This window comes from Cucumis melo, chromosome 6, assembly GCF_025177605.1.
Source record: "Cucumis melo cultivar AY chromosome 6, USDA_Cmelo_AY_1.0, whole genome shotgun sequence".
Lineage (NCBI taxonomy): Eukaryota > Viridiplantae > Streptophyta > Magnoliopsida > Cucurbitales > Cucurbitaceae > Cucumis > Cucumis melo.
Genome location: NC_066862.1, coordinates 20068051 through 20075671, shown reverse-complemented (window position 1 = coordinate 20075671; position 7621 = coordinate 20068051).

Below are 7621 nucleotides of genomic sequence, written 5' to 3'. Positions count from 1 at the left end.
TCTTACGAGGGCTCAAAAGGTTCAATTTAACCTTCATTTGCAAACCAAGTTAAGGAAAACTAAGTTTTTTCTCTCTCTAATTTTTTATGCATGAATTTTCTTTTGAGATCCAACAATTTATAATTAATAATCTGAATTTAATCCCTGAAAAAAAAAATTAAAAAGAAAATTACCCAATCAAATGTGAGCACAAAAACCATGTGTTTACAGTTATTTGAAATAAGACTTGATGTATGTTATAGAGGCCAAGATTCCAACCCATTAAACCTGCAAATCTTTTTAGGCAAAGGCTTACAAGCTTTTCGAAGACTGATCTAGAGGTTCCCTCTAGTTTTATTATTTTGTTCTAGTTAATTAGGCTACGTTGGTAATATTTAGTGGAAGACCTATGATATACAAGTCCATGCACGACATTTACTGTATCTTAAGTTACCATTTGATTCAGTCTTTTCCTTGTGTATATACGTCTTGGGTCTTTTTGACTTTTTGACTATAACCCTAATTCTCCATTATGTCATTACAAATATGTTGAAATATATATATATATATATATATATATACACACACTAATCCACCTATTTAATTCGAGTTATGCAAGTATAAGACTGGGAGAAAAATATTTGAAAAAATTGATAGATATTACAAATGTGATGTACCTATTATCAAGACATGTCTCTCTTTTTGGTAGTTTGAACATGTAGGGATTCTAAAGTTAAGTCCACGTGACTTAGAGAGCTAGCAATTTAAGTTACGTTGGATGATCTCCAAAGGTTTTTCCTTCATAGAAGCGTATGAGAAAAGAAAAATATGTTTGAAAGGGAGAGTTGCGTTTAATTCATATTTGAATTTTTTTTCTCCCTAAAGCTTGCAATTCATGAGAAGTAGAATGACTAGGTCGTAGGATATTGATCTATAGGAAACTTACTGGAACCATATCCCATGTCAAATTTAGATTATGAGCCGTACGTATATATATTGATAACTAAGTAATGGAGGAATGCATGAATTTAATAAACTAAGATCACCATATTTAAATGAGAGCAAGAGATTTGAAAGATACTAGATAGTTAAGATAAAGCTTAAAAGAATTAATAGTTATTACTTATATCAACAACATGGTATATGTTCAAATTAATTATTTAGACTCCAGGTATGTTTAACTAAAACAATTACGTATGATAATCTCTCAAAACTTTTCTTAGAAAAGCAACTCCTACAAAGAGAATTTTTGTGTCGGTACAGGGGAACATAGCCTTAGTACTCTTGCAACTATCCATCCAAAATAAGTAATTACCGATGCCTACATTACAATTGGGCGTTAGTATATATATAACATATTTTTTTTTTATTGTGTACTAACGTCAATAATCAAATTCAAATGGTGTACCATCATTGTATTTATTCTTGGGAATTTGAATGTTTTAGTTCCTTTGGTCTCTAGATAAGGATTGTTCAAAGTAATAAATTTGAAATTCGTAAAAGAAAATAGAAAAGGAAAGGAAAGGAAAAGAAAAAAAAAAAAAACATTAAGTATTGGGTGTGATAGTGATTTGTGTGGAGATGGGAAACTTTGTCCCATTAAGATAAAAGGCGCATTGATATTAAAAATGGTTACTAAAAAATTGATTCACTAAATTGAGGATAAAACTCAATCGTACCAAATTCATCATTTTTTTTTTTATATCAAATTTAAGTTGCAACATTCTTTTCTGAAGAAGGAGATCTTTGACTTTTATAGCTAAATTTAAAAGAGACAAGTATTAAACAAAGAACACCAATAAGATTTTAAATGAAAAGGATTTGTTCCAATTAAAATATGAACATTAAACTATATATGTTCCAAAACCATCCATAGGAAGGAATTAAAGGCATGAAGATACAAACTCATATTAGATTCTATGAAGAACATATGGCTAGAAGATGGCAAAAAAGACAAATAGGCTGGTATTGAAATTCATATAATATAATACTAGTGACAAGATGTGATTTAAATAAAAGTTAATACCAATTAAAAAGTACATTTATATTAAATAAATATTATAAATTCGAATAGTGTAAGATTATTGTATGTGTACTATCTTGATTAGAACTAATCTGTCATCTTGATCTTTAATCTAAAATTTGAAGAAAATTTTCAACTAAATAAACAATTTAGTTATATCGTTTCTTAAAAAGTGAAGATTTAAGTGATACAAACACAAACGTGATTTCTCACATTAGTGTAGAAATAGAGAACATTCCATCCTAACTAATAACAAATACTTAATATTATGAGTTAACTAAGAATGACGCTTTTTTAAATAAAACATTATAACAAAACAATTAAAATTTCAACTTTGCGGCTGTTTCATTAGCTCCAATTATATAAGGGACGTTTGCAAAAATAGCAAAAGTTTTTATACAATAGAGCCCACATGTCGCTTCATTTTTCTAAATTGCAAAAGTATCAAATTTAAAAGCGGATAGTTTTCAAATAACTCTCTGATATATCTAATTACTTGTAATATTTGTCATATTTGCAATATGTAAAAAAGATGTGTTATGGGTAGCTTTTTTTCTAAATATTTTTGTCATCAGATGCAATTTTCCATAGTATAATGCTATTGTTTAATTGAGTTCATCCGTAAGAACAAATCGGTTAAGAGAATGAAAGGTCTTCTTGTACCATGATCATTTGAAGCAGTAGAGATTTAGATAAAGTAAAAGTTATTAAACATATAAGACTAATAATGCATTATTTTAGCATATAAACTCTAACAACCCGAACTTTTAGATTATGTTAAGATCATTATTCAAAAAGACAAATAACAAATTACACTTTCTTTGAAGAAACAGACAAGTACTAAAATTCTTATAAAATCACGATTTTCATAAAATATAAGTTTATCAAATCAAAAAAAAAAAATTGAAAACGTGACCCGCGGGTTCTAACAACAAAAATATGACAAAATCTTATATAAAGTAGTTAAATTTTAAAATACTAAAAAAAACACAAAAAAATATAAGTGTAGAAGCTGAACTGTGTCCCCATATGGCATGTCACGGATCCCTTTCTGTCACTCGACAGCTTCTTAAGTTCTCTACCTTAGCCTGAAATATTAAACATAGAAAAACCTTTCTGTCACTCGCCAGCTTCTTAAGTTCTCTACCTTAGCCTGAAATATTAAACATAGAAAAAAGTGAGTATATAAATATACTCAGTAAGGGACCCACTACTAGTCCCGCTAGTTGATTTGTTAACTTTTCATTAGAAACATAAACGTAATGTCGTGTGTCCAACGGAGCACACCTAAGTGAGTGAGACCGTACGAACACCCCTAATCGTGCGAGTGATTCCATGGGAACACCCCTACTCGTGCGAGTGGTCGTAGGTACACACTCCATAAACATATATGTAATACACAGGTACACCCTTAATCGTGCGAGTGGTCCCATCGGAACACCCCTAGTCGTGCGAGTGACCCCGTATACATAATATAATTGTCTCCTAACCGTGCATGTGATCTATAGGTACACCACTAAATCGTGCGAGTGATCCCGTAGGAACACCCCTACTCGTGCGAGTCACCCCACAGATAGGATCATAATATAGGTAGGGTAAGAAACATAATAAACATCATAACATAACATGAATATTAATCGTAACGTCCTTAAGCATGTGATTGATATATCATGTATCATAAAAATCATATACAATACAATCATCATTAACAACATAACATCAGTCATCGCCATCAACTTAACATCAATCATTAACTATAGCATTGCTTATGCATCTAAGATACCCTAAATGTATAGTCGTAATACATGTTGTCTCTTAAATTCAGTTCAAAAGGCCAGTAGTAGAATCTATTACCTCGAAATTTGTTAAAAGTTTAGTCCCTATCTGGCACAACCGAAACTTTCCAATAGACAAATCCCAAAGTTGAGGTTGAAACCTTATTGGGAGAATTCCACAGATTATTTTTCAAAGTATTATCCAAATGAACCAAATTAGGTCCAAATAGGTGGAAAAAGGACAAAAATCTAATCTAGCGGCTCAGAAACGACTTGATGGCTCAACAAGGGGAAATGTGGCTCACGCGTGCGACTCGGCTGAAAGGATGGCTGACGGCTCACAAAGGGATGGCTCGGGTAGAATTTAGTTAAGGCAAAAGACTCAGCTCGAGCGAACGGCTGAGGAAGATGTGGCTCACACACACGGCTCGACTCGGATAACTCGGCTGGAAGTGGCTCGGGTATACGACGGCAAAACAGCGACTCAACGAACGACTCATCGACGGCGCGACATCGCTTGCGACGGTGAGACAAAAATGATCGGCTGACAAAGAAGCAACTTGCAGATGGGGTGGGGTTCGCGTGCGACTCGACTTGAAGAGACGAACTTCGCGGCAGAAAATGGCTGGCATGGCGGATGACTGGATTCGTCGAAGGGGAGCAGTAATTGAACGTCAACGGAGTGAACAACCTACTGTCGACAGTGAGGAATGGAGGAAGGATGCGGCGACGGTGTTTAGGATTCTTTGTGAAGAAAGGTTGAAGATGGCATGCAATACGAGAGTTTAAATATTATTTTTAATAATAATATAATTATCATTATTATTAATAATATCTCTTTTTCTACTTTTAAATATTTTTCAAAATACATTCAAACCTTCTCTCCCTTCATTTAAAACTCCCATCCAATCAAACATTTTCTTTCTCCTCATAATTATCTCTTATTAAATAGTAATTATATTTACCATTATATAATTATTACTTTAAAGTTCTTTTTCTCTCTCTACAATATTTTTCTCCAAAATATTACTCTTCAAATAAATCCCTTTATCTTCTTTCAACAATACAATATGTTTCCTAAAATAATTATATCTTAACAATATAATTATCTTAATCTTCTTTTTTTCCAAAATGCCATATCTTTTCCTTAACAAATATAATTACCCTTTTCATTTTCCATGATAGTTATATGTATATAAATTCATATATACATAAAATTTCCAAATCTCTAAGAAAACCACTTCTCTAATTTAATTAAATAAGCACCCAGAATTATTTAATTAAACTCCAATTTCTAAAGAATAATTAATAAATCGTTAAAGTAACGTCCACTATTTTGAATCTAATTACACAAAACTAAGATAATAAATTCCAAAAATTATCTTAATTTTTGGGGTGTTACATAAAATCTACACTTAGATACAAAGAGAAAAAAAAATATATTATCTATTTCAAAATTGTTGTGGTTTATGCTAAGAAATCAACGATCAAAAGTAAGAAAAAAAAATAGACAAAATAGAGAACCAACCTAAAGATTTACATGGTTCACTTGTTAGCTAAGTTCATGAGTAGAGGAAGACATCAATTTTCTTATTAGATAGAAAGGTCATATTAGAAATTAAAATTGTCACACATTTAAGATGACGTTAAAGAGAGTATCACTACAAGAGTTTTCCCTTTTACCGACAAAAATAAACGTCGGTCAAAGTCCACAAAACGTCGACCTAAGTTATGTCGTCGCATTTTTCTGTGTCGACAAGAATGTCGTCGTATCTGTGTTGGGAGAAGTTCTTGATCACAAATTTGAGTTTTGTCAGCATAAGTCACTAGTAGAAAAAGGACCTACGACGACAGTTAAATATTGTCATAAAAAGATTTCGTGATAGTTATTTGTAGTCATTAATGTGGCAGTCATGGAAAGTATTTTATTACAGTTCTACAAAACTGTCACAAATTCTTTATTTTATGACAGTTTATAAATTTCATTATTTATATTTTACGACAAATAATAACTGTCATTGTTTATATTTTATGACAGATAATAACTATCATTGTTTATATTTTATGACAGAGAATAAGTGTCATTATTAATCTTGTTTGACATATATTAAATGTCATTATTTATCATTTATATGATTTTTATTAACTGTCATCATTTCACATATCATTCTTGCCCTATTTTTAATTAAATCTCTATTTTTCTTGTTGCCTTGCCATAACATAAATCAATACAATCTGAAAGTACTATACAACAGACCCATATGAAAAGAAATGGTGAATGCTTTAATATATATACTTTAATATGTGTACAATTGTTCGTAAAATGTTTGTATAATAGAGCAATGAACAAGCTATTTAAATAAGTACATTTGAACCAAAATTTGTCTACCAAACCTACAAAAAGACTTATAAATCAATCAATTGCCGCAAATATGGATTTACTACTCCAAAGGATTCTTGCAAAACCTAGTAAGAAAAGAAAATAATGATTGTAGCTCAAAATAAGACTTATTATAAAGACAGGAAATAGCGCAAACACCTACAACTGACAAAGCAACAGTCGAACATTTTTTATTCAAAAACCAATAACAACTAGAGCTTAGTATAAAGATAAATGAAATGACAAAAATATCCACAAAGCAACAGTCATTAGTCACTAGTAGTTTTTTCTTGACATATATTGTTGGTACAAGTTTTACCAATGAAAACGAATGTCGTTGGCATAATACCTTTTTACTGACGGAAAATATTGCATTAGCATATAAGTTATCACGACGAAATACACTTTTTGTCGGCATAACCATTCTTCAAAATGCGATAAAAACATATGTTTGTTGATGTTGTTTTTGTTGGCATAAGTGGTTTACAGTTTTATATATAAATTGTAATAGCTAAGTAACCAATTTTTAAGTAATTTTTTTTCCAGTAGTACCTAATTATGCATGAACAATAATTAATCCACAACGAAATCACTTGAGGAACAAATATAACAAGAATAGGCTTGATCAATATTAAAAATAAAACTAATATTCAATTCAACAATGTACATTAGTAGTATATACATTTGAAGATCGCTAAGTTTTCTCAAATCTCACTTACAAAAAGAGCTTATATCATTCCCTAAGCTAAAGTTTGTCATTCTAACTTTTTACAAATCTCCTACGCCAAAAACGTTTTTCATTTTCCTAACCAAAATATACTCTAACCCAAAATAAATGAAATGTATTACACTAAATTAAAATAAGTAATCATCTTAAAATCTTCTTGCAATCTCCAAAAACTAATGTTTGAGAATTCACATGTGTAACCTGAAATAGGAAACACAACACAAGTGACAAAGTGACAAAGTAGCAACATAAAATGACAAAGTAATAAAGTAGCAACAAGTCATGACAAAATAAGTAAATAGCAATGGGTGACAAAGTGATAAATTAAACGTGTCCTAAGTTTCACATAATTAACCACCACCACAAAAGCTACAAACTTGTCCTTTGACATAGTGAACCATCCTTTCAAACTACAGCAAAGTAAGACAAATGCATATAAAGTGACAAAGTGAACTTCTCCCTCTTAAATCGAACTAAAATTCTCTCAAGAGTAAACCACAGAAAAAGCCTTATTTAAACATAGAGATGATGCATTCATAGTGCACAATATTTGTAATGTAAAAAGACAATTAGAACACTCATATACCCCTTATCCACCAGGGGACTTTGGTCCTTGTCATGTCCTACTCTGCACGCGTTCTTTACTTAGCTATACGGTGCCTAACGCAACTTTAGCAACCCTGACGCCTCAAGTTAAAATGCTAAAATGGTCATTTAAGTCCTTATACTTAAAATGA